Genomic DNA, 25778 nt, shown 5'->3' with positions numbered 1-25778 from the left:
AACCATGAATATTTAGTCCACTTCCTTTTACTGTTGCTCCTCTGAATTCTGCTTGGGGTTAGTTGCAATATTGCAGTCCAGTAAGTACAAAAATAAGTCTCCAGATCCTTGAGTTCGTTTGAGGAATCTTACTTTGGATAGAAAATTGATGCTGAAAATTAAATACCTGAGTAAAAACCCTTTGCAAAACACGAGTGCTGGTGCCAGGAAAGAAGCTGTATTGCTTAACATTAATGCTATAACTGAGACAAGGCAGTGATATTTCCTGGAAAAAGCCTTTGCACAGTAGCCTACATTGAAAAGCTGGTGCTTGGCAATAGGGGCTGCCTGTCCAGAGCAGATGAAACACACAGTGACAGTGTTGAGCTTTGGGCAGCTCTTCCACAGAGGAGAGGACAGTGCCTTTAGTTGGTGTAATGACCCTGGATTTGAACTACGTAAATACTACCAAAAAAAGCGAACAACAAACAAACAGTACATAGAAAAGATCCCACTCCAACCCCAGCACTGGCTTGCTTGTCAATCCCAGGCCTGCATGGGATCCATGACAAGAAGACAAATCTAAATCTGAAATAGAAACATGCCAGTGGGACTTTTTACAAAGGTATGCACAGACAGGACAAGGGGGAATGGCTTCAGACTGAAAGGGAGTAGGTTTAGATTAGATATAAGGAAAAAATTCTTCCCTGGGAGGGTGGTGAGGCCCTGGCACAGGTTACCCAGAGAACCTGTGGATGCCCCATCCCTCAAAGTATCCAAGGCCAGGCTGGATGGGACTTGGAGCAACCTGGGATAGTGGAAGGTGTCCCTGCCCATGGCAAGGATGGAACAAGATGAGTTTTAAAGTCTCTTCCAACCCAAACTGTTCTGTGATTCTATGATGGTTCTATGATTCATACATTAAGCTGCTCCAATGATTGTTCTAGGCCACAATGTTCGGTCAGTAAGGAATTAATTTGCCCGTATTTTCCAAGTTCATATCTGCTTCAGTAGGGCTCAAAGACAGAAATACCTCAAAATCCAGCTGAAAGTATAGTGAATTCCCCTTCTTTTCTCTCCTACCTTATTTTTTTTTTTTATAAAAGACCGTGAGAAGAGCATGGCAGTGAATATTATTTATGGAGCACCTAATAAAAATGCTGTGGGGAAATAATTACTGGAAACATCTGACTGTGTGACTGTAAATGCCTGGGCCCCAGCATGCTGATTTAATGGACCACTGCTCTAGTCTGTTATGCCTTGTGCTACTGACTGCAAGCCCCCTGCCCTCCTATTAAACCCCTCACATCGCTGCTAGATCAGGACTGGATTCTGCAAGGTTTGTGGCAATTTTCCAGAGAGGGATAATGTGAGCAGGGGTGACTGTGTGTTCACAGGGAGGCCTGGAGCCAGCCCTGGGAGAGAAAAAAGTGCTTCGTGAAGAAATCACAGTGAAAACCTGGAGTTTGTGGTTCTGGGACTGAATAATTTTTCATAATCCAGACACCAGGTGCTTTAGGTATTTCTGAAAGTCACTGGTTAGATGTTAACTCTTCCCCTTTTTCTTTTTTTCCAATCCATTTATCATTCACAAGCCACCAAACGTTTTCATTTTTGGCAGGTTTTTTTCTCTTCAACATCCCTTTATGACCTCCTGAACCCAGTGGTACAAAGCCATGCAGCCTCCCTTCACAAAGGGCACTTCTTACTCAGAAATCCTGGCATCCTCTCCACTGTTTCACAGATAGATGCAAAAATGTTAAAATTCACAAAACACCTTGTAAGTGACATGAAAAACACAAGGATTTGAAGTTCCTGCTTTCATTTGCAGAAACAGTCCTGAAGAAAGACCGGAGGGCTATCATTTAACTGCTACTGCTGACTTGCTAAATGAAGAGGAGAAAGTAAAAGGCAGCTCACTGCCACATTGACAGCAAGAATAAAATCACATCCACTCCTTCTGAACCCAGCAGTTAGCACGTTTTTTCATTTGTTGTTTTTTTTTTTTTTCTTTTTTTTTTCTTTTCTTTTTTCTTTTTTATTGATGGTTTAAATGTACTATTTAAGTTGGAGCTAAAACAGACCATGGAACATTAAATCACTACCAAATGCAAATTTACCTCTATATCTGAACTCCATTTTCTCCTACATTTACAAAGCAAAATTCTACCATTTGAACTGTAAGCTCCTATTGCATTTAATGGGAGGCAGCAAACTCCAGACATTACTTGGAATATACATGCACTTATCTTGTTGTTACAGGTCTCCCTCGCAGAACTAAAAGAGAGCTTTAGTACCAGACAGTATCTCTCCGGGGTCATACCCAATGAATAGTGTTTTTTGAAAGGATTATTTCAAAGGAACGCTGAAAAAGAATCTAATGACTTGCAAGCTACAGGATTGCAGCATGGGCGGAAGTAGATAATGGAACATGACAGCAATGCATTTTTCATAAACCCAGTGATTTCTATAATAACGAGAAGCCCATCTATAATTCGGAGAGCTCCCCTGCAGAAGGAGACCTGTGCCATTGCAGAAAGTGCACTGGAGTACGAAATGAAACAATAATGATGATGATGTTACTGATGAGTCCCATAGCTCTGTCTTCCCTTCTGTCTCACTGAGGTTCAGGCAAGAGGAGCCATTCCAATCCCCCTCTGCCTCGGCATCACTAACCAGAGAAGCTCAGAGCACACGTCAGAGACCTCGTGATAGATGCGAAGCCCCAGAGAAGAGGCTGCTCTTTATCTGCTGAAAGTTAAGGCCTGCATCTGCTCTCAATTAGCAGGCAATTAGGGGAGTTGAAAACAAACCTGTTTACATTGGCTATGAAGTCTAAAATAATTTGTGAGATGTCAGGGCAGGATATGAAGATGTTAATGATCTAGTTTCTGTACTTTGTTGTGTGCACTGTAGTATCGCATCTTCCTTCCGTGGCTCTGCGTACAGCGCTGGATTGATTGACTTCTGGGAGGGAGAGAAACCCCCAGAGGCTGCTTTGGATGGGAGGAGAAGTTGTGCTTACAAATAATGTATATGGGAGACCTCAGGACAAGGGATTCTTTAAAAAAAAAAAGGGGTGGATGTTCATTGGGAAATAATGCCATGTCATGGATTACAGCCTTCAGAGGGTTCAACCACAATTCCCATAGTAAAGGCCCAGCCTGTAACCTCCTGTGAGCGTCAGAAACACTGAAAAAATCCGAAAAAGGCTGTTTGCAACTCTTTGCTGGACTTATTCCTCCAGCTCTCCCCTCAAAAAAACCCACCCAGGCAGGTGATCATGGCACGGGGACGCTCTTTGCCCACTGAGACATCTAAGGACAACTGTGATCTCTGAACTTCAACCTCACATCTGAGATAGGGTCCTGCTTATTTCTGTATCATTTCCTCACAAATATCTATTTACACCATTAACTCTTCCAGAAGAAAGTTTTCACCACTGACCTCTCATTTCAGCAGCATCACCAGGGGGAGGTTGCTTAATGTTCAGCTTCTTGGCTTCACTTGGGTCATTTCTGGGCAGCCACATGAAAAAAGGTTTGCACCAACATTTATTCTCCTTGGGCAGAAAATGAAAAGCAGCATCAGCGTCCTTTGTTTCTGAAATCACAGAATTCGTTTCCATCAGCACAATACAGTACAAGAAGAGTGGAATTGATGAGGAAAGTGCAGAAACACCTGCCTGGAATGTGCATTTTGTACCTCATTTAATACAATCAGTACATTCTTACTGGCTGCCCACATTAATTCTGTCAAACTTGCAGCGGGGCTTATTGCCATATTGACCTTATATGACACAGTCATCACATCTATCTTTGAGCCACACAAAAAAAAAAAAAAAAAAAATTCTAGTAAATAATCCACTCCAAGTTGACAAAATTAAATTTTTACTGTTCCCACTAATGAACTCTGTTACCGTAATTATTTATGTCATGTAAACAGAGCTCTGAATTCACCCTGCCCTCAACAATTCAAAAAGCCAGAGAACAATAAGTGCACCACAGGTGCCACTGTGCCCTCTTGTGTTCTCCTTTGGGCCATCTCCTCTCTTGTCCTCTTGGCCTTTTTCACCACATGCTATGGATCCAGCTCTAATAAGAGCCAGGTGCCCAAGCCCCCAGGCTACAAAATAGCTTTAATTACAGTATTAATAGAATTCTGCTAAATCAGAAAAAAAATCCCAAATAGGTCAGTATTTGTGGTTATATTTTTCAATGTCCTGGTGCTTGTTTTCTTTGCAATTTTATGTTTCTTACTGGCATTTATAATGCCTAAGAGACATTCCAGAGGCCAAAATAGAGGTGATCTGATCTTCACATGATATTCCTAACTTTCCACAGAAAGAAATAACAGGAGGAGATCAGATCTACATTATACCAGCCCCAGAGGTACACCCTTGAGTCTTGACCTCCTTAGATGAAAAGCAGAAGAGCTCAGTATTATTAGTATTTATTGTTATTATCTTAATTGTTACTATTATTAAGCAGCCCATGAAATATATTAATAAAAATAACACAAACATAGACATTTGAAACACAAATCCAAGCACAAAGAAAAGACACCTCCTATTTACCAAATATTAAACTAAATTCCTTTAATATTTTCCATTAATAACTCCTTCAGATGCATACTGCATGAGTCAGTAAATACTAAAGGTTAGGATGAATGTGGACAGTATGGGAATGCCAGCTGAGCTCCTCCTTGATGGATACTTATTATTGAAAAAATTTTAAGAAAGGGGCTCTGTTAAGAGGAAAAATATTATATTAAAGTAGATTCTGTAGTTAACATTCAGAACAAGCCACTTCAGTTCAAAAGCTGAAAAAAATCAAACTGTTGCTGGTCCATTTGCTGGTGGAGAGAGCCTGCAGCGGAAGGAGAGGGAGCCACAGGCTGACAGCTCTGTTCCATGAAGGCTTGGAAAGACACTTCTGTTCTGCAGGGTGCTGGAAAGAAAACTCTTCCAGAACTTTCACAGCAGGAGAATCATGGCCACGGGCATCACAGCTCTCTTGACTGTGCTCCCCTCATGCAGCCTCGCCATGGGGTGCCAGTGATGCCTTGAAGTGGCTACCTGAAAACAGAGGCTACACAAGGTTAAGAGAATAAAAGCAGGTATTTATTTGAAGGGCCTTCAAAGGTATACCTTGGGCAGTCAAGAGGCTACACCCAAGATGGACCCCAGGTCACAGGATTTTCACACTTTTATAAGTTTGGTCCATTTGCATACCAAGCGTAATTCTCCAATTATAATTTCAGACAATGATATAATTACCCCAAATTTGTTCCCCCTGTCCAGAGGCTCAGTTTACCTATTTCAGGGCCTGGGACAACAAGGTGTCCTTGAGTTCAGGCCCAGAGAGGGTTTGTTACGTAACAAATAGATATAGATATGTATATCTAACCAGCATGAGAGAACAGTAGCTAACAGTCTGTATGAAATTTCAGAGCTACACACTAGGCAGTACAGGATATGAAAAACATAAACGCTAAAACCTAAGGCATCACCAGGAAGGGATCTCTCCTCCAAGGCTTCTTCATGCCAGACAAGCCAACCAACATCCCAACATCCACTTGCCAAATCCTGTCCCTTCTGCTGCTTCACCCCCCCTCACCACCAGCAAAACCTGGTCAGGCACCCAACCCATTCTAAGCACCCTGGGATAGTGGAAGGTGTCCCTGCCATGGAAAGAGAGGGTCTTTAAGATCCCTTCCAACCCAAAGCTTTCCATGATTCTGTGATTCAGCTGGTGACCATGCAACGAGCTCAACACTTTCACTCCCAGCTCTATCAACTCCTCACTACCAGGAGTAGTAAAACATGTTTTTGTCAGTAAACTACAGCGCTGTGACTCAGCCCCTGACGCACAGGGTGCAGTCACCGTGTGTACAGTAACACGGTGCCATATTTAGAGTTTCTGACCATAACCACACTTGCAAAAACTCCATTAGATCAGCAGCCAGTTTCCCGGACTCCCACTCCATGTTTCTGACTTCAGGAATTCAGATTATTTGTCTTGTACCAAATAAAGTTGCTTAGGAGATAAAACAGTAAGAAGGAAAAACAGAGGGGCCTGACAATTAGCTTTAATCTCTTCTGTCTTGAATAGATAATGCTTATAGAGGAAAACAGCAGATAGTAAAGACAAAAAGAAAATAGCAGCAAATTGAAATCTAACATGAAAATAAACCTTTTCCCTTGATTTTTATTTTTAAACTTGGAATGCTATCCTTAGCAGCACGCAAGTAATTTGCAGAAGTGTTGTCCAGTCCTCATTAACTATACTTGTCCTCATTAAAGCTGCCTGCAAATATCAGCATAGGCAGAGGAGAAGACCCACAGAGGAAGGTGTTTGAGCTGCCTTCTGCACTCAGCTCTCAGGAGGGAATGCTTCAGCTGGCTTAGTTCAAGATATTTTTTTTTTCCATAAAGAGCAGGTTTGCTGTAGTGTAAAGACTCTCTTATGTAGTTTTTTTTTTTGGGGGGGGGGGGGGGGAGGAAGGGTTGTTTGGTCTTTTGTTTTGTTCGTTTTTTGTTTTTTGTTTTTTTTTTTTAAATAACTTTAGGTATTGCTTGTAGGATGAAGAAAGTCAAGAGACTCAATCACACAGGATGTTTTGGGATTAGAGAGGATCAGAAGCTCATGCTTTCATTGCAAGAGAGGGTGTTTAACAGTGAGACCAGATGAGATCAAAGATTCCTGTCCTGGGAAAAGAAAGGCAGATAAACATCGTCAGCTAGAGAAGGTGACGAGTGCTGGGACAGGGGATCCGGGACATATCAGATAACTCTGACCTAGGTCCCAAAACATCTCCTGCCTGCAAGGAAAGGGAGGCCTATACAGGTGTATTTATTATTTTGTCTATGCTTGTTTCTTTCCCATGCTATTTCAGAGAGAATCACCTGCACACAGCTGCTCCCAGGGAATTGCAGGGATAACACCTGCAGGGTTGGGAGTCTAAGAAGAAAAGCACAGACATCAAGTCCAAAAGGTCACAATCCTGTGGTTTTAGGGCAGCTGCACCACAGAGCTTCACTGCCTCGAGTAATCTGCCAGAGAGAGTGTCCCTGCAGATGAGACCTGGCACAGAGGCCAGGGGAAGTCTGGAGTCTGGGAGAGCTGCCGTGGAGAGCAGCAGCTGAAGCCTTTGCAGTGTCCACTCATTTGTCCATTGTCGTTGGCAGAGGGCACAGCACGGGCCCAGCACTGGCACACCTCGGTCAGTGCAGTACTGAGTGACCTCTGCAGAGCAGAAACCAAGTCAATCCACTCTGGAGGCAAAACTGGGTTGGAAAACTGCTCAGCATATTCTTTTCTTTATTTTTTAGTCATTCTTTTAATGAATATACACGGTTTCTATGAGGATGGGGTTTTGTTTTGTTTTTGTTTTGTTGTTTTTTTCATTTTTATAAAAATAATCATGGAATGGTTTGGGTTGGAAGGGATCTTAAAGATTATCTAGTTCCAACCCCATGCCATGGGCAAGGATGTCACCCTGCAGATCAGGTTGCTCCAAGCCCCATCCAGACTGGCCTTGGACACTTCCAGGGATGGGGCAGCCACAGCTGCCCTGGGCAACCTGTGCCAGGGCCTCACCACCCTCACAGGGAAGAACGGCTTCCTAACAAACAATCTAAATCTCCCCTTTGTAGTTTAAACGATTGCCCCTTGAAAACAAAAGATAACAGTAAAAAGGGTCAAAAAAGGCAATTGGCTTTTGCCCTGTTTGGTTTAGTTTAAGTGCTGGGTTTTGAAGAACCCTCTTCTATCAACAGCACTAATAGATCCTACTGACCTGATTCCTTTGGGTCCATTTCCGGGGCAGGGGAACAGTTGTGTCCAGTTATCCAACTGGGACTGAAACAGGAAAAAAATCAGAACTGTGACAATTAAGACACCTGGCAACATTGTGATTTTACAGCAAACCCCAGAAATCCTTTAGGTGGGCTCCCTCTCCTTCCCACCCTCTTCACTACAAAAAGCCCAGAACTCCTCTGGGTCACCCGGCAGCTCTCTGGAGGCTGGCAGCTCCAGGAGAGGGGGCTGGCTGGCTCTGGCCTCTCTGTTTGTTTTCTGGGAAGTCAGGCTTGGTCAAGTGGAATGAATCTTGTGTTCATTTTAAGAAAGTTTATATTTGACTCCGGTAGGGCTGGGGAGGAGGTGAATGATAGGAAGAGGAGGGAAGGACCAGAGACCTTGTGGGGCTGCCCCCACAACACCACAAGCAGCCGCATGGCCAAGGCAGCAAGAAGATGAAGCAAAACACCAAAATCAAACATTCCTGTTGTTGTTTTTTCTTTCTTCAAAGCTGAGAGATGACTCTGAAGCTAAATCCAGCTCCTTCTCCACAACTGACCTTGTAGCTCATGAAAAAATGTAAACTAAATCCCCTACTTTTAAAAATCATCTTCTAAACTGTGGAAAAAAACACTTCCTAACATTGCAGCACAACCTGATGCATCCTGCAGTAACAATCTCTATTTGCTACCCACACCTTGTGGAACTCTAAGTCTCATCTGCCACTGCTGCCTGCAAGACAAAGCAAGGGGATGTTTTTTTCATGCAGTTCTTGGAGCCATTCTGCTGGGACAAGGCACAGAGTGGAAGTGGAGAAAGCAGCTGAACTAGCCTGGACTTTCACACCAGTTTTGCACAGTTGTATGAAGCACTTCTAAAGTTTTTAGGCTGTATCCTCAAAGCAGGATAACAGAAAGAATTGATGCAAATCCGCAGCTTTGCATCTTTTGCAGGGCATCATTCCCTGCCCGGGAACTGTGTGGAAGGAGTGTCAGCAATCCTGCCTTGGCTGCTCGCAGAGGAAGCAGTAAATGGAGATGCTCTGTGCAGACTCCGCATTCCCCATGCGGTGTAAACCAAAACCAGTTCCTGCAATTCTCTGCAATAATATAGAAGGTTTGCTGGCTGCTTCTCCCATCCGTCTCCTGTGGGTAGAGACTCCTGGCCTCTGAGGAAATCGAGAATGACATCCTTCTAGATTTATAATCACAGGGATTTATAAAATACAGTGTTGTTGTTAGGTGCCTTGGAGTGAAAGGGGAAAATAAATAAATAAACTACATGGGCGTCGCCACTGGCAAAAAAAAAATCTGATCTCAATCAACCAACCACATTTACTACTCTGCATCCATGGCCAGGCTCACTTCATAAACCACCCCTGTCAGCCCTTCATTCTTTCCAATACTTCTTAGGAGCATCCATCTTCTTCAACACAACATCCCTGATTTCAAAAGCCAGACACAAATTAATTCCGGGAATCCTACGGCGGGGAGACATTAAAACCCATTTAGAGGTTTCTGTGGAAGCCTCTCTCCATGCCTATTTCAGGCAGCTCAGCCCCGGCGTGGCTCACTGGAGCCAGCCTGGAGGAGCAGGAGGTCACAGGTCTGTGGCGGATTTCAGGATATTCCAGCCTGGGATGAGGCAGCCACCAAGGGGATGTCTCTGTGGAAGGCTGGGAGGAGGACACTGGGCAGATCTCTGTTGTAGGAACTAAATTAAATATTTCTTTTATTTTCTTTTTAACTCCTTCATTCTAAGTCAAGGCATTAAATCTCATAGGGTTCTTTTCCAGAGACCAGCTGCCTTCAAGATTTCCATTACAGCTCTCCATGGCTGGGAAGAAGAAAAGTGGAATAAAAAGGAGGGGCAGTTGAGCCTGTGTTCAGAAGAAATGTGCCTAACACACCTCCTGGGGTCTGAAGAAAGAAAGAGGCTTCCTATAGATTTGGAGGGTTAAATTACCCCTCAGGGTTAGGCGCTAAGAAGCAGCTCTCCTTCCAATGTGTAAATATTTATTATTGTTAAGTATCTCACTGGTTCTCTTTTTGAGTGGCTGTGTTAAGGTGTGCAAATGGCTGGGAGGACAAGGACAGGGACCTGTCCCCTGACTCACCTGGCCTGCAGTCGGGAGGGTCCACAGGTCACACATCAGCTGCACCACAGTCGCCGGGTTGCACTTTAGCAGCTGGCACAGAGCATTACAGCACATTTTCTTCTCTCTAGCTCATAAAAATCATGCATTTTGTCAATAACCCCACCTATTTTTATATTAACTTTATGGGGACTTTTTTTTTCCGGGTATTGTCAAACCTTGCTTCAGACAATCCATGGGTAAAATAAACATTTCCTGAAGATACATTTCCTTCCTTTGTGCTTCAGAAGAGGAAGAACACCTTGTCCTAAGCGGATATGGTGAAAGGTTTGGGTTGTTTCAGGGAATTGACCATCATTTGGAGCTAAGCTCACGCCTTCATTTGTGACTTACCTGCTATTTTTAAGAGCAGAGAAGAGCACTCAGTGTCATGTCCACCTTTTAGGGTTGGTGCGGCCAATACTCAACAATGGCCTCCAAACTCCCTGGATCCACACCCACATCTGCAGTGGATGTTGCTGAACACTCCCCATCTTCAGCAAGGACCAACCCAAAACGTCAGCCCAGCTGATTGCCCCAGCATTGGGCTGTGTTTGAACCAGCCACTGATGCTATGATTATATTGGTTTATGTCCCTTCAGGAACTACAAGCTGAAGCCAAAGTGTCAATTGGTACTCAGGGAAAATAGTTGGTGATGAAAAGGATGAGTTGCTGTGTAACAGTTGACATCCTCCTCAAACCAACAGCCAGCATTTGGGATGAAGGTGGCAAAACTCTCCAGATATTCAGGTGTTGTGATAAACAAGAAACAAAGCCTATTCCAGCCATCTGGAGGAGCCAGCCCAACCACAAAGACACAAAGGAAAACCTGAAAAAGGAAATAAAAACTTATATTCAGAGGGGACTAGTTCTTACCAGTATTTCTCCCCCCAATTATTTATATGATATTGTAGTGTATATGGTATTTGTAGAGACAGAACAAAAGGGAATATTTTTTAAACCAAAAGAGAGTAGGTTTAGATTAGCTATTAGGAAGAAATTCATCCCTGCGAGGGTGGGGAGGCCCTGACACAGGTTTCCCAGAGAAGCTGTGGCTGCCCCATCCCTGGAAGTGTCCAAGGCCAGTCTGGATGGGGCTTGGAGCACCCTGGTCTAGTGGAAGGTGTCCCTGCCCCAGGGGAGTGGAATGAGATGGTTTTTAAGGTCCCTTCCAGCCCAAACTTTTCTGTGGTTCTGTGATATTTCTGCATTGTGGGAGTCAGCAAAGTGAGATTGCAAAGCCAGTGCAACACACTGATATTTTCAGGCCAGACAACAATAGAATAGATATTTTTTTATGGGTAGAGATGGACAAAAGAGTATTATTTAGAACCCCTGGAGGCCCAGGATTCAGACAGCTCATTTTAGTAGATTTTAGAGCTCCATTAATGTTTTCCTTTGTGTTAGTCAAAGGACAAGACTTGTTCTTGCCTATTATAGAGACCTATAGCTTGCCTTTGGCAAGCCCACTTCAGCTGGTTACATCTCAGTTTCCAAACTACACCAGGAGAACAAAGAGAGCTATCTGCCTCCTTACACACCTGGGGCTAAATGCTTTTCGACCATAACAGACAGGAACTGCTATTAGAAATCTGCCTTACAGACCATGTCTATAAATGCTTGAGAAGACAGGCTCACAAGCAACAACTCAGGGAACAGAAACTAAATGCAAAGGAACAGAAACTAAATTCTTTGAAAGATCTATAAGGAAAAAAACACAACAGACACATTAATTATTTAGCAAAACTCAGATACCCATTAATGGCCACTTAGATGGTGTTTTGGCAGGATATCCTATTTACTGTACCGCTCTTGTATGCCTGTAGCTGCCCATTTTGCTTTGGTGTGTTTGTGAGTCATTTCTGCTCCTGTACACGGGGTGAGGCTCTGCAGCTCCCCAGCTTGTTATGGGCACTCCCTATTACCATACCAGCTCCAAAAGCCAGCACCCAAAAAGCCTTCCATGGACCACTGAACAACAAAATCAAGCCATCAGCCCTGGGAAGAAAGGAACTGTGGCAGGTATTATTTTTCTTCAGCTGTAAATCAGTGAAGCCTCATTTTACTGAAATGCAGGATCAGATCTTTGTCTCTGCCACCCAGCAAAGCTTTGTAAGGGGACAGAGATCAGGATCTGGCCAAGGAACACAGAAAGCTTGGAGAAGTCATATTCCATGCTCTTGGGTGCCGCCTGCAGGCTTTGGAACTTCAGGTTTCAGACCCACATTGAATGTAGGCACTTGTGGAATAAAAAGGGGACTTACTACATTAAAATTCTAGAAAAATCAAGGCTTGAAAAGATGAGCTTTTTTTGAATCAGTTTTGAGTAAGCAGAAGATGAGGTGGACATTTTTTTCTCACAATGAGTCTTCATGATGATTTAAACTCCCAAAATAAAATTTAATTAACAAGCCAGAGGGCCATAAACTCAAGGAGATCAGCCTGGGAGGAAACACATCCAGGAATATCCCCAGATGTTGCTCTCTCTAACACAACATTCTGCTTTGACAAGGCCTCACAGACTGTCAGCCACACAAGTGCCTTTGAGGATACTCATTCCAGCCTCAAAAGGTAGACCACATACAGAGACTTACAGAGTTGCTGTTATTTTCAAGTTCTTTTTTCCCTTTTTTTTTTTTTTTCATTCATTTTTGTAATGCTTCATGCTCCTGGACTACAGAAGTCCAGAGGCTCTGGCCTCACTGCCCACAGACAACCTCATCAAAGTTGTGATAACAGAGCAGGATGGGAATGTGCTACCTGGTCACACGGATTGGAGCTACCTGCCCATGGCCAAGGGCTCTCCTGGAGGTCTGGCATCATTAGTGCCTTCCTTCACCCCTTTGTTCTCTGGCTTTTTCACGAGACCTCGGAACGGTTTCCCAAAAGGCTCAGCATTTGTTCTGGCAGCTCTCCATATTTTGCTTCCTCACAGTCCTCTGGGTCTGAGGCTGCCGCTGCCTCCCCTCCTGCTCCCGGTCCCACCACTTCCTCCCCACGTCCCGTGCCTGAGGTAGGACTCAGCTCATAATGACCCAGTTAAAAAAACACAGGTTATTTGTTTACGGAGCACATTGCACTCTCAGAGTGCAAAACAGCTCAGAGGGGATGTGGGGGCCCCTCCTTGGGTAAGTAAAAGTAATTTCTGATACTCAGCTCACTTGGGCTGTGTTGGGGATGTGGGATTTGCCCTGGGACTGTGTGTGCAGGGGCTGTAGGGAATGGCAGCACCTCCTGCTCCCCAGGAGAGCCACAGGGGATCCATCAGGGGCATAGGAGGGTGTGGGGAGGGTGACCGAGTCCCTTGTATGACCCTTTGTCTGTTCTGAAACAGGTGATGAATAGAAGGTACAACAGAACGGGAAGGAGTCAAAACAATTTCAACGGAAAAATTGATTTACCTTTTCTGATGATCTCAGACCCAGCCAGTGTTGGATGTTTTGACCTGTGACATTGATGGCCATCAAAATGTAGCTTTCAAATTCCTATGTTCTTATTAAAAAAAGAAGGTTGCTCTACCCACCTTCTCCTATCAATATATACCCATTTCTATAAAGAAGAGTAGGCTTTTTCAAAATGGATCCATAATGGTTTTCATGGTTTTTTGCCAGCTTGGTTCAAACTGCAAATACTGATTTGGTTTTAAAATTTATAGAATCATACTAAAGTTGGAAAGTTACTAGTTTACTGGTTGTTTGAGTTTTTCTTCAAACTTTATAACTGGGGGTTAAATGTCTTGTATAAATATAAAAGAAGAATGAAAAGAATAAAAAGAGGGAATAGGAAAAACCAACAAGAAATACAGAAATGGTAAGTCTGTAAAAAGACTGTATTAATTTTAAATCTTTTTTTTCCCCAGAAAAATGAAACCTTTTACTACTCTAAGAATTTTTCATGGAAATTGCTGCACTGTCCACCCGACTACACTCAACTTAAAAAAAATTGCACTTCCAGAACACATTTTAACCATCACTCATAAAATACGGTCTTTCCTCCTTTTCAGTGCTTCCTCTCATATGTCAAGTCTCTGCCAGAAGTTCAAGGCCCTTCTCACTGAAGAAGAAAAAAGGCAATGAGACAGAAGCGAGAGCGAGTGTGAGCGAGATTGAAAAAGGAGGAGACAGGAACAGCCCTGACACAGCAGAACTGGGAACAGTTCAGTGTCCTGCTGAAAATCTCCAGAGCAAGCCACGGAAATCCATCAGTGCCCCGAGTGCCTGGCCAGTTGGGGCTGATGGGGCACACGGAACACCAGCTGGGCAGGGAGCCAGCTGGCGGCACAGCAGAGCTCACAGGGATGCTGTGCCCAGCACTGGGAACGTGCAGGAAACAAAACCAGCAGCAGGCACTGCACGGGTGCAGCCCTGAGAGGTCCAGCTGCACTTATGGATTGACATTGGGCTGGGCAGGGGGAAAGGGGGAAGAGATGTCCAGCTGGCGATTGCCAATTAGATGTTGGATTTTAATAGGGGTCTGAGTGATATGTTGTTTCTGGTTTAGGCTGAAACTTTTCTCTTACTGCCTCTTCCTCTAGAAAGGAAAACACCAGCCAAACCCTCTAAATATTGCCATTCTTCCTATTAGGAGACTTTTCTTCTGAAGGAGGAAGACCTAGATCTAGAAGGGTTTAGGGAAAGCATTATGATTTCTTTTCTCCTCTTATAGAAATCCAGAAACTTGAGTATTAACATCCATGTGAGAATGTGTGGGAGCAAAGAACGTGGATTAAAGGTCTATCTTTAAGGAGAATTTTTTCATCCACAGGATCCCAGTGAACTCTCCACCACCACTAGCACTAATTTTACTGGAGACCTACGAGCCCACAGTGAGTAAAGAATAGGCAAGACACCAAAAAATAGGTCCAAGGAACCAAACAATGTCAAGAACTCCAGTGGAGGGGATCTCTGTGGGTAAGCACAGTCTACCTGGGCTGGCTCCAGCAGCATTCCAACCAGTGCCAAGCCCTGTAGCTGTATCAGCATAGCCCACACCTGTTCCTTCAGTGTCAAAAATCTCCCTTTCACCTCAGCTTGTTATGGATCTGGTCAAGCCTGGTCTTCTGTTACTTTTGAAATCAGCAAGAAAAATCTAGTGTGGGAGAGGATCAAATCTATTTCCCTGTCTCCAGCTTCTACTAAATGCCTGACTATCCTCGTGCAATGCAACCTGAAGGCCTCCACTCTGACCACAGTCCTATTCCTTCAGCCACTTGGCTTATTCTCTGGTGTTTGTATCCTGGAGTCCCAGCAGCAGCAAAAACAGCTGCCAACATCCTGGGAATATCTGCCTTGGAATCTCAACTACTGTGTGAAGCTGCTGCTCTCCAGTTTGAGATTTGTGTTTGCAAAGGAAATCTGTCCAACAACAACATCGAGAGAGGAAAAAAGGAGGAAAAAGGGCTTTATATAACAGAATTAACAGAGCTGTTGCAATAGTAACGTGAAGTTAACAGGCAACTTTTCCTCCTCCTTCTCTGCTCCCACCCCAATCTCCTCCTCTAACAGCAGTTTCATTTGTTTTTGTTTCCAAGCTTCTTTTACTGGCCACTCACACAGCCCCGCTGCCTTTGTCTAATTTGGATCTCGAACTTATATGCAACAGATTCTTGCTGTAACTGTAAATCTTTTTATGGCCCTTCTGCCTCTGAACTGTAAAAGCAATGCCACTGTAAGCTGCCTAAATGGGTCATAAATCCACTTAGTGCACCGAATGAGAAAAAAAAAAAAAAAAGATTTTAAGGGAAAGAAGGAAAAAAAAAGGCAAACTAAGGTGGCTGGAGGGACACAGGGGAAAAAAACCAAGAATGTACTTGCTAAATGGAACCAAAATAACAGGAGTCAAAGGGAAAATATGGACACTGAGGTGGGGGGAAGGATGAAATAATGTATCTTGGTGGTAAAAACAAACGGCTGCTGCAGGGCTGTGCAGTTCATTAACACCCAGCGATTTACGGGACGACATTGGGTGCCCTCTCCACTCCTGTTGGCACCGCTGGGATCTGGGAGCACCAGGAGAGTCTGTGAGCCTGCTAGCAGCTAATAGACTCTTTTTCCACTGGGTGGTCCAGGGACTGGTATCTGGGTCTAATTCCAGCTCTTTTGCACTGCCTGACTTCCAGGTTTAGTCGTGGCTCTGTGTCTTAGTTTATTCCATCCTGTAAATGGGAGATAAAGATATTTCCCTTGTTTGCAAACTGTTTTGAGAGCTGCTTAAATGCCACCAAGGAAGGGGCAGAACCAATTCCTCTGGCAGTCAATAGCAACAGTTTAATTTGTTTCTGTAGAAGCAGAGCTAGCCCAAAATGGGCCACTTTTGTCTACGTAATTTATTGCATTTATCACCATGGTATCTGAGCTCTAAGAGTATTATCCAAATTCCACTGAATTCACCGAATGTCTTTCCACTGCTTTCAATAAGTTTTGGATTTGACCCCAAAGTCACTAAAAAAACCCAAACCTGAGGAATATGTCAAAAGAATGTAAGTGGGTGTGAGTTGAAATTGAGGAGTTTGGAGACGGGAATATGCAGAACAGTAGCTATTTAAAGACCAAGTTCGCTACTGAGTGTTCCCTTTTAATAGGGTTATATAAATACATTCCTGTCTCAATACATGTGGAAAAACAGGCAGTGAGGTGAGACTCTATTGCTTTATTTCTTATGGGAAATATTGTGCATAGCTGAACTACCTCTTCCCCTTTCCTCACCCACCACCCACAGTCCCTGGAAGCCTTCAGCAGCTGTGTATGGGGTGAAGAGGCACATCCGGCAGCACTGAGAGAGTTAAAAAGTTCACAGCTCTGCCCTTAAAATAAAGCCCCTGTTTTCACTGCATTCTCACTTTGCCTTACAGACTTGATCTGAATTTTGTCACTCAACGTGTCAGAATGGGAGGGGAGACTGGTCATGCCTTTTTTTATTATTGTTATTATTTTACTGGTCTGCTTCTTTGCAAGGAAAAGAGGAGGGGGAAAAATGTTCTTGCTTGGCTTTCTGTGAAGACCAAATGAATTTCAGTACAGCTCCCCCCCCAGAAAGTCACCGCCCAGGTGGGCACCAATGGGGATTTCAATTCCCATTCTCAGGACAAAAAGCCAGTGATAAAAGAGAACTGAGAGGTGAAGCCTCTCTTTTTCCCCAGTACCATGTGTGCGGTGCGCTGGCCGATAGGTCAGGAGATGCTGATACTATAACTTAAAAGAATACTATTAAAATGATGGAAATCTTTGCCTATGAAAGGTGGGGACTGCACCTGGATAGTAATCACATTTCAAAGGAAATCCATCTGGTATTTTATTGCTTATTTTCTCCATGCACTTTGTGTAGAAGAACAATATAAGGGCTGGAATATTTCATATCGGGAGACTTCCAAAAAGCTGTTTGCTTGGTCAGGCCAATCAGCTACACAGATTTCTGCAATATTATCTCAGTTAAGGGCAACAATTGGAATATACTTTCTTTTTTAAAAACCTTCCTAAAAACACTGGCACAGCTCCTTGGAGCAGGCAAACTCCATCAAACTCTGTGGTGCTCATATACAGAAAAGTATGGAAGTCTTCAGTGTCTGGCAAGTTTTACAACTACAGCTGAAGTCAAGGGAATCTAATTTTTGCCATCACCAGAGCGAGAGCAATCTGCTGCACTGAGGACTGAATCCTGCCTGCATGTATGGGCTGGGCAGTGGGACACAGATGTCACAGGGTGCAGCACAGGACAGTTAGGAGGCAATCCTTTGGCCAGGTGAGAACCAGCTCCAAGAAAAGACTGCTCATGTTTTAATAACACCAAGCTAGAGCTGGACTGGGCCTGCTTGCAAACTGTGTCTGCTTGCAAACAACCATGCCTATATATTACAAAGAGCACATTTTCAAAGAAAATCTATATAAAGTCTTTAAAGACCCTGAGAATGCAGCAACAGTCTTAAAATAAAATCGCATACAGGCAGAGCGACCTGATGACAAGACAACCTCTCCTTCACTGCCAGCTCAAGTGATTTTGTTAATTCCTGTGAATACATCACAGGTCTCAAGATGACTGATGCTTTCATTACCACCTTGGCCTCAGCCATTAGATGATTGTTATGAACCTCAACTTTCATTTTCAAAGTTTTAGCTGTCACCATTCAAATGAATGACGAAAACAAATTTTAGAGGGGAAAAATGTAAGGTAAACCCTACAGAAAAGCAGAAGACAATTTAAAAATATTATTATATTAATTATTTCTTCTATGTCTTGAACTTTTAATGATGATGATGTTTGATGGCTAGAATAAAGGTTACTGGCTAGCTGACAACAGCAATGTTACTGTAAATGAAACCCATGCAACAAAATTTGGCTATAACCCACACTTGCTTTAAATTTGTGCAACCTCTAGTACAGAACTAGGAAACAGTCACAGATTTAATTTACTTTTCACTTCTGATGCTCTCTGCATATTGTGGGGGATATGGTTTTGGCAAGGAGTTTGCATTTATTAGCACATATAAATATACCAAGAATGTTTAGTCTTGCTGTTAAAGCTCAGATCTAGAAGACAGGAATATGTCAGAAGCTGAGTGTCATTTTTAAAAGCAAGCTTCAAACCCATGTATTTCTCTTGAAATACTTTACAAGTAAACCAAACGCACCCAAAAGAGTTCAGAAGGCAGAAATTAAACATAACGTGAAATATTCTTCTTAAAAAACTATTTCATTATTTCTAAGATCTGGAAAACTGATTCATGATTTCTAAATATTTGGAATTGCAAATACTGCTGTTAACTGCTTGTCATTGTTTCACATAACAACACCCGGGTGCAAGGACAGATTTCTGTCTCCCTAACTAAATAGTGGAGAGAAGATTTATTGAAATATTGTGCAGAGCCATACTTCAGCAGCCCAAGTTCAATAACAGATGCTGGCAATGGGTCTCCCTGCCCATTCCTGTGTTGACTTCCCTGCAGGCATCACAAGACCGAGCATCCCAGGGCACTGCAACATGTTTTGGAAGATTCAGGTGAGATATTTTGCTATGAACCATCCTGTGTGACCCTGGCATAGATAAGCCCAGGTCCCTTGGGAGAAGGGTAACATCACACTGGAGAGAGCAACATGGCAAGAGATATTAAAGATATTCTTATTTCTGAAGTGTTCAAAAAGCTGTTTAGAAGTGTTATAGTTCAGAGAAGCCCTTTTATTCTTCCTTAAGCAGGTTAAAAAACAAAAGAGATTTGGATGAAGATTTGTGCCTAGCTCTGAACTGCCTCTTTATTTCTGCTTGCTTTTTTTTACTCCTTTTGCCAACGTTTAGGATGAGAACAATTTATTTTGGAGTCAGCCTCAAATTTCTTGTTCATTTCAGTTTATTTTGGATCAGATTCCTAAATTCATTTACATCCACACACAACCTACCCACACTACTGAAGGGAAGAAGCTTCCTCCCAGCTTGAGGAGAACCTGCTGCCGACAAACTCCTTCTCCTCTGGACCATAACCTTTGACTCCTCCTGTGGGGGAGAAGGGAGAAATGCAATCAGCTACAGAATTCCAGTACGTCCCTCTGGGGTGTCAGACATCCAATTTCCAAGCAACCATTGAAAAGTCCATATGGAATTTCATTTTTAATATGAAGCAACAAGGAACAGGAAAACCCAGCAGCGAACACAAGCCGTGTGTTACTCCTGCCTGCGGGCTTGGGACAGGCTCTGAGCCTTTCCAGGTGCTCTCCTCTGCACAGAGCATGAGCTGTGGGGAGCTTCAGCACGCTTGGGGTGCTCTTACACTTTGTTTTTATTATTTTAACTAAGAAACTAGCTGCTTGGTCCATTTGAGGAGGGTATGGCTTTGAGACAGATGTGGAAATAATCTGAAAACATGAGGGTCAGGCAGTGGAACACTTCCAAGATTATATGAAACATTAAGCAAGTGAATGGAGAACATTTATTTTCCCATCTCACATCCCACCTTAACGTTGGATTTCTCAGGCTTATCTTCACATCTGCATTATAACTGAACACTAATTGTGTTTTCTTCTGTGTTTTTTCCTGTAGATCAAAAAAGTTCCAATCTAGAGCCTCCCCTTTCATACCAAAGAGTTGTTTTTTTCACCTCTGGCATCAGCTGAGCAGCCAGGAGCTGGCTGCAATGCCAGAGACACTGATGGACTGCGGGGACACGCTGCAGCCCATGGACCTCTGGAAATGAAGATGAAATGAGGCTCCGTTGTGTGCAGCACATTGATAAGATTTTGGCCCCCATTTCAGTGTGACCCAGTAGGTTTAAATTGCTTCATTTCTCAGCCAGCCAAGAGCAAATGGGTGGTAGATGTGATATGGCTGTTCACTGGAAATCACCCTTGATTGATCTACCTTCTCCTCCTCCGCAGTGTATGGGCTCAGTATGTGGCTAGGACACATAAATTACAGAGAAAAAACCTTTCATGGTTGTGTATAGTCTATATATGTTGTCACCCCATCAGAGGAGAAGCTTTTATGAAGTATTAGCTCTAAGTGTATACAGAATAGAAATGATAATTTTTATTTGCTTGTCAGAAGGTAAGTCACATTTCAAAGTACTATTTGTGCATTAAAATCAAATAGAACCAGGTAGTTTGATCTTTTTTTTAGTTAAAGAAACAACCAGAAAATGCTGCTGCTGGTTATCAAACTAAGAGAGTTTTTAGGAGAATTTTTGTTTTTTTGAAAAGAAATAAGAGCTGTGAAATTAAAAAAAAATCAGTTTTCATTAACAAGATTTCAACAGTTTGGGATTTGCTTTTGCCTTTTTTGAAAGAAGATACAAAGATGTTTCATTTGAAAGCGTTTGCAGAAAAAAAAAAAATTCTACCAGCACTGTTACATTGTTATTTCTGGGGGCTGAGTAACAAGAGATTGGAGAACTCCTCCTAAGAATCATTTGGGTGATTTATAAACTTCACTGTGATTGGAACATGGCCCTCATTTCAGGCTGTAATACCCACAGTGCCACCCCCTAGTATTGAGAACAATCACTTGAACCCAGATTAAAAAGAATTGAGATTAACATCAGCGAATAAAGACAAGGGGTGGGTCTGTCTCGGGTTTGTGCAGCATGTGAGAGCACAAACTGACTGCAGACTGCATTTCCCCAGGGACACAGCACTGACATTTGTACAGACACACAACAGCAGGAGCTGGGCACAGAGCAGGGTCTCTGCTCCAGCCTGGCTGGGATGCACCGGAGAGCCGGGCTTTGGCTGGGAGAGGCAGCTGGGAGAAGAGAAAGGGAGGAAAGGGTCTTGCAGGCCTGTGCTTAATATTCATTAAATTGGGGTTTAGATCAGGTAAATTTGGACAAACACACAAGGTGAGATTTTTAGATTCTTTATCTGAGTATTGAAGCTTTTAGGACACTCGTAGTCCACCCATCTCTAAGTAATGTCTCAAAGTGATTTTCCATCCTATGCTCAAAACTTCAAAACTACCCCAAGTGGGAAGACTTCTTTTTGTCCATACCAAAGTCAGCTCCCACTGAAGGCAATAATTTCCCCCCCTCTCTCCCCAAGGTCAGTATAGATTTACAAGATTCAGCTCTATTTTAACATTTTAATGTCCCTTCAGTTCTGAAATCTGCCGTGCTTCTCTGGTTACTGTAGGGTAAATAGTGCGTAACTGCTGACTGCAGGAACCCTGGAGAAAGTTACCACCACAACATTTGATAATTAATAGTTACTAGCAAAATTCCACTGTTCATATCAATTTGGTGAAAGAAGAAAGGAAATTGATATATTTTGAACTATAAAATATTACTCCTCCAATGCAATATGAACTCCCGCAGCATAAAGACCATCCCTGCAAACCACTGCCAGAAATCCCTGCCAGTCTCCCAGGATCCCAACCAACTCCTCCCCATTTTCCCCAACCAAAGCTCTGCACTGAGCAAAGCACACCTGCCATTAATCTCAGAGCATTACCAGCTCTCAGCACAAACTGGTAGTGCTGTGGCTGGGGGATGATGTATGGGGATGTCACCAGCTCCCTCTCCTCCAAAACATGCCCCCTTCCCCTCCTGCAGGCATTTTTTATGGGCTCCAGTGACTCAGGCGTTCCAGCTCTCCCAGCCATCCCGCTGGGTGACAGGAGGCCAGTGGCAGCTGTCCCCTGTGGCCGGTGGGGACGGGAGGCTGCAGGAGGGAGGCAGGAGCTGGGCGCAATTAACGGGACAATTGAATGGGTTATGCCTCTCTGATTTCAATTAACCTCTGAACTTTGCCGTGACAAGATCTCATGGTTACCAACTAACTTCAGCAAAAAACAGATGTGATAACTGGTTAATCCAAGATCTCAGGGTGTCATCGGGGTTTGACGGGGCTCTTCTCAGATCACTTAATGCTCACCAAAAGAAAAAGGAGCAACTGTGGGTCTGATTATTGTATCAGAGCCGGAGTCCGATTTGTTCCCATTTCAAATCAACCTCAGGATTCAATAATGGTAGGAAAATTAAGTCAAGAAACCCAGAGAAATATATTACTGGCATTAAGGATGCAGGCATTCAAAGCAGGCAAAACAGATTAATGTATACAGACAGATAAATAAGAAAAAATATCTTTGTTCAAGAAAGACTGAGATAAGCACAGAGCTGACATCAAGGAACAAACCAATCTGGCTATGTTAGGAATAGAGCTTCCTATTATTTACTCATGTATTTTAGAGAGCACTTTTTAGTTTTAAAATCAGCACAGAGTTTTAGAGTTTCAATACAAGAGGTTCTTTTAAAATCCTCTATGAACTACAAAGATTTCTAGCTTACAACAAACCTACAACTAAGAATTAATATCAGTCAAAGGAATGTAAATTTTTAAATTAAACATATTTTGCATTGTTCTGCCTTTTAAATTCAGACACTAGAGAGAAAAATCGTGGTTTTGCTGGCCTTTCTTTTCAGTATAATTTTGTCACTTAAATTGTTGACCCTCTTTGGTTATTGGAATAGATTTAATTGTGCTATCACGAGTAGGGCCGACATGGCCAGAGAATAAACTGTTATCACTTTGCCTATTGGCTTAAATTAATTTGCTCTTAATATTTAAGTAGTTATAAATGAAAAATTAATTTATGATAGTAGAGCCTGCATTTTCATGTAGTTGCAGTTACAGCACCAGGTATGAGAGACACAGAAAGGTGTTGAAGCAAAACCAAAGGTTACAGTGAAAAAAAGGTTATAAACTCCAGAAACCATGACCAGACTTATAACATCTCAAACAGATGTGTTATCCCATAAGCAATTCCAAGCAAATTTGAAAAAAAAAATCAGTGTTGATGACTGGATAATAAACCTCAAATACATTAATAAAAATATTAATTTAAAAAGAAAAACAATGCAGAAATATTTAAAAGGTATTAAAAAAATCCACTGACTGAACAGTGCAGACTATTGTCAACCTCTACTAAGACTTTGTTATGCAGTTCTTCGTAGCTTAATTACCACAATTCATCAAATTAATTGCAAGCCTGCAAATTTCTTATTCATAACAGTAAATAACAACATCTATTAAGTAACTTCTTGCAAGGAAAATCTCACTGCCTAGGCTGATATTATGATGTGTTTTTATCCTAATGGATTTAAAGCACCTACAGTAAACAAGAGCCAAAAGTCAAAGCTTTTTTAAAGCAAAATATGCCATTCTTAATATGTAAGAAATGCCTTTCAGACACTTGAAGATGCCCATGTCACAGCAGACTTCAGTTCCTTACACTTACACTTATCAGCCCTATCTAATAAAGGCTCATGTCCCAGTGAAAGAAGCATTTGGCTCTTCTCACCTAATCAATAACATTCAGGAAAAGTCCCTTCTTCCAGCAGCAGCATAAATTACCAGATATATGCAAATAGACTTGACAATGTTAATTGCCAGGGCTGATTGGTGATTAATTTTTTGATTATGATCAATCATTCCACACGAATTTTAATAAGACATTCCAGGCAATCTGCAAATTGGTAATAATTAGGGATCCCAACCAGTAACGCATCCACAGCCAACTAAAACGCATCCCTGTGATTGAGCCTGTTCTGTGAACAACAGGCTCCAGTCTGTAAGAAGAGAAAAGGAAAAGATCAAAAGCTCCAAATCCTGCTGGGACCACGGTGTCACCTCTAACAAGAAGTTCCTTTTTTGCCAGTTTTAGGCAAGATGGGGCTTGGCATCCTCTAGCACAACTGGCCACCTTCTTCATGTCCCTCAGATGGTCACAAATTAAATCAGAGTTTCAGTTCCATGACAATGCCTTGGAAATGTCACCTCAATTCACAGTCTTCCAGATGGGAAAATGAACACAAGATCCCAAAAAAAAACCAACCAAAAATATTTCTCAGAGCAATCCTGCCAGACCTGCAGGGAACATGCCTAAAGGCAGCACACAATTAGATTTTCAGGCCCTGCAAATTAAAAAAGGGCCAAACAGAAGGTTCATACAATATCTTTTCTTTCTAGTGCGCAGCAGGCAGCAGTACTAACTTTTTAGCAACAAGAGAAATGTTTTCCCTGTGTGACACTTGTTTGTGTACTTTATGGTGAAAGTTCAGACATTGCTGTAAATACAACAGCTCAAAATGCAATATGATTAATAATATTTCCTTTTAGAAGGAATTCTCTGGCAAACATAAATATCCTCATACAACACTTTAAACCCAAACACTATTGCTGTGTACAAACCAGAAAGTGCAAGTGACTGGAAGAGGGCATGAAGTTTTTTAAACTTTCAGAGCAAGTGTTTGACTTTGCTCTGCATTCTACTTGGACAGACAGACCTTGACACCTGCGAAGAGAAGCTGAAAAGGCATCACCTGCTGTCAAAAATGAGTGAAATGCAAGTGAGGGGTATAGAGGAGAGTAAATTAAGGGCACATTGTATCTCAGCACTGCCCTGTCATGTTCAACTAATACTCAAAGCTTTTGAAATTTCTGTCTCCATGGCCTGATTCTGATTTGCACAAAATACCCCTCTTTATGTGTCAAGAATGTGTAAAGGAGTTTGAATATAAATGAAAATAAATCCCTGAGGTCTACAATTCTTTCAGTTCTTTCCCTGCTGCCAAATGGACCATTTTATGATGAGGTCCCAGGTATTTGCTCTTTTATTTGAAGAGCTTGCAGTTAGTACAGTGTAAGTAGCTCAGCTTTTGCTTTTATTAAAAGGACAGACTAGGATTAGCCCCAAATGTTCTATTTTCTGACACAAGTTAATTTTCAATTGAATGTTATTTTGCACAGGAAATATCTTCTTCCTGAATAAGTCATCTTTTCATCAAGACACTGAAACATGGTTTTTACAAAGTGCAGTTTTAAGTGAAGCTTTTAAACAAATTGGGAAATATTTTCTTTTTCTCCCAACAGTTCAATAGGACTGCCAAGCAGTAAAGAAGTGCGTGCTTGCTGTCTTTCCTACATAGCAAACAAGAAATGCTTTCAAGCAACACATATTCCTGTGGGTTTTAACTATAAAATGGTTTTTATCGAGGCGTTTTGAAAATCTTCGCTCCATCCTTGCCTTAATCTTCTAATTCCCAGCCAGTTCCAAGAATTTTAGACACTTATAGAGGGAATTTAGTGGCCACAGCAAGCACAGAGAAACACGAAGAGTAAACATGAGCATGTACCAAAGGAATTTACCTTAGACAAACCCAGCCCAATTCTTTTCCAGTTGTTCCAGTTCAAGAACAACTCCTCTATAGTCAGGGGAACAATTCTACTGTTAAACTGATGTGTTTGATAAACATATTAGGTCCTTATTTTTTAAATTAATATTCCATTAATCTTTCATTTTTTTAAATTCTGCATATTTTCTTAAGCCAAATAAATTAACAGATGTTTAAGTTCTCTTTTCAGCTGAGGTTCCTCACAGTTCCCTTTA

General features: G+C 42.3%; 1 long non-coding RNA gene across 17 annotated transcripts in view; it reads right to left on the bottom strand.

The window, feature by feature from the left end:
- LOC121672864 overlaps window positions 1–25778 on the bottom strand; it is an 81732-nt gene that overhangs the window by 25472 nt on the left and 30482 nt on the right. For 8 of the 17 annotated variants that reach the window (XR_006019059.1, XR_006019048.1, XR_006019046.1 and 5 more), the window contains 3 exons: window positions 19304–19397; window positions 7780–10745; window positions 3427–5056 (listed from right to left, as the gene is read on the bottom strand). This is a non-coding gene — a long non-coding RNA (uncharacterized LOC121672864). Of the gene's footprint in view, window positions 1–3426; window positions 5070–7779; window positions 10746–13317; window positions 13362–19303; window positions 19398–25778 lie in introns of all 17 variants that reach the window. The other 9 variants (XR_006019047.1, XR_006019052.1, XR_006019050.1 and 6 more) reach the window with 9 other exon arrangements.

The sequence above is a fragment of the Corvus kubaryi genome, unplaced genomic scaffold (genome assembly GCF_017639235.1).
Source record: "Corvus kubaryi isolate FWS band 111438036 unplaced genomic scaffold, C.kubaryi_AGA036_p1.0 65018, whole genome shotgun sequence".
NCBI classification, from domain to species: domain Eukaryota; kingdom Metazoa; phylum Chordata; class Aves; order Passeriformes; family Corvidae; genus Corvus; species Corvus kubaryi.
The sequence above is the reverse complement of the archived record's forward strand: the minus strand, read 5'-3'. Positions and strand labels throughout refer to the sequence as shown.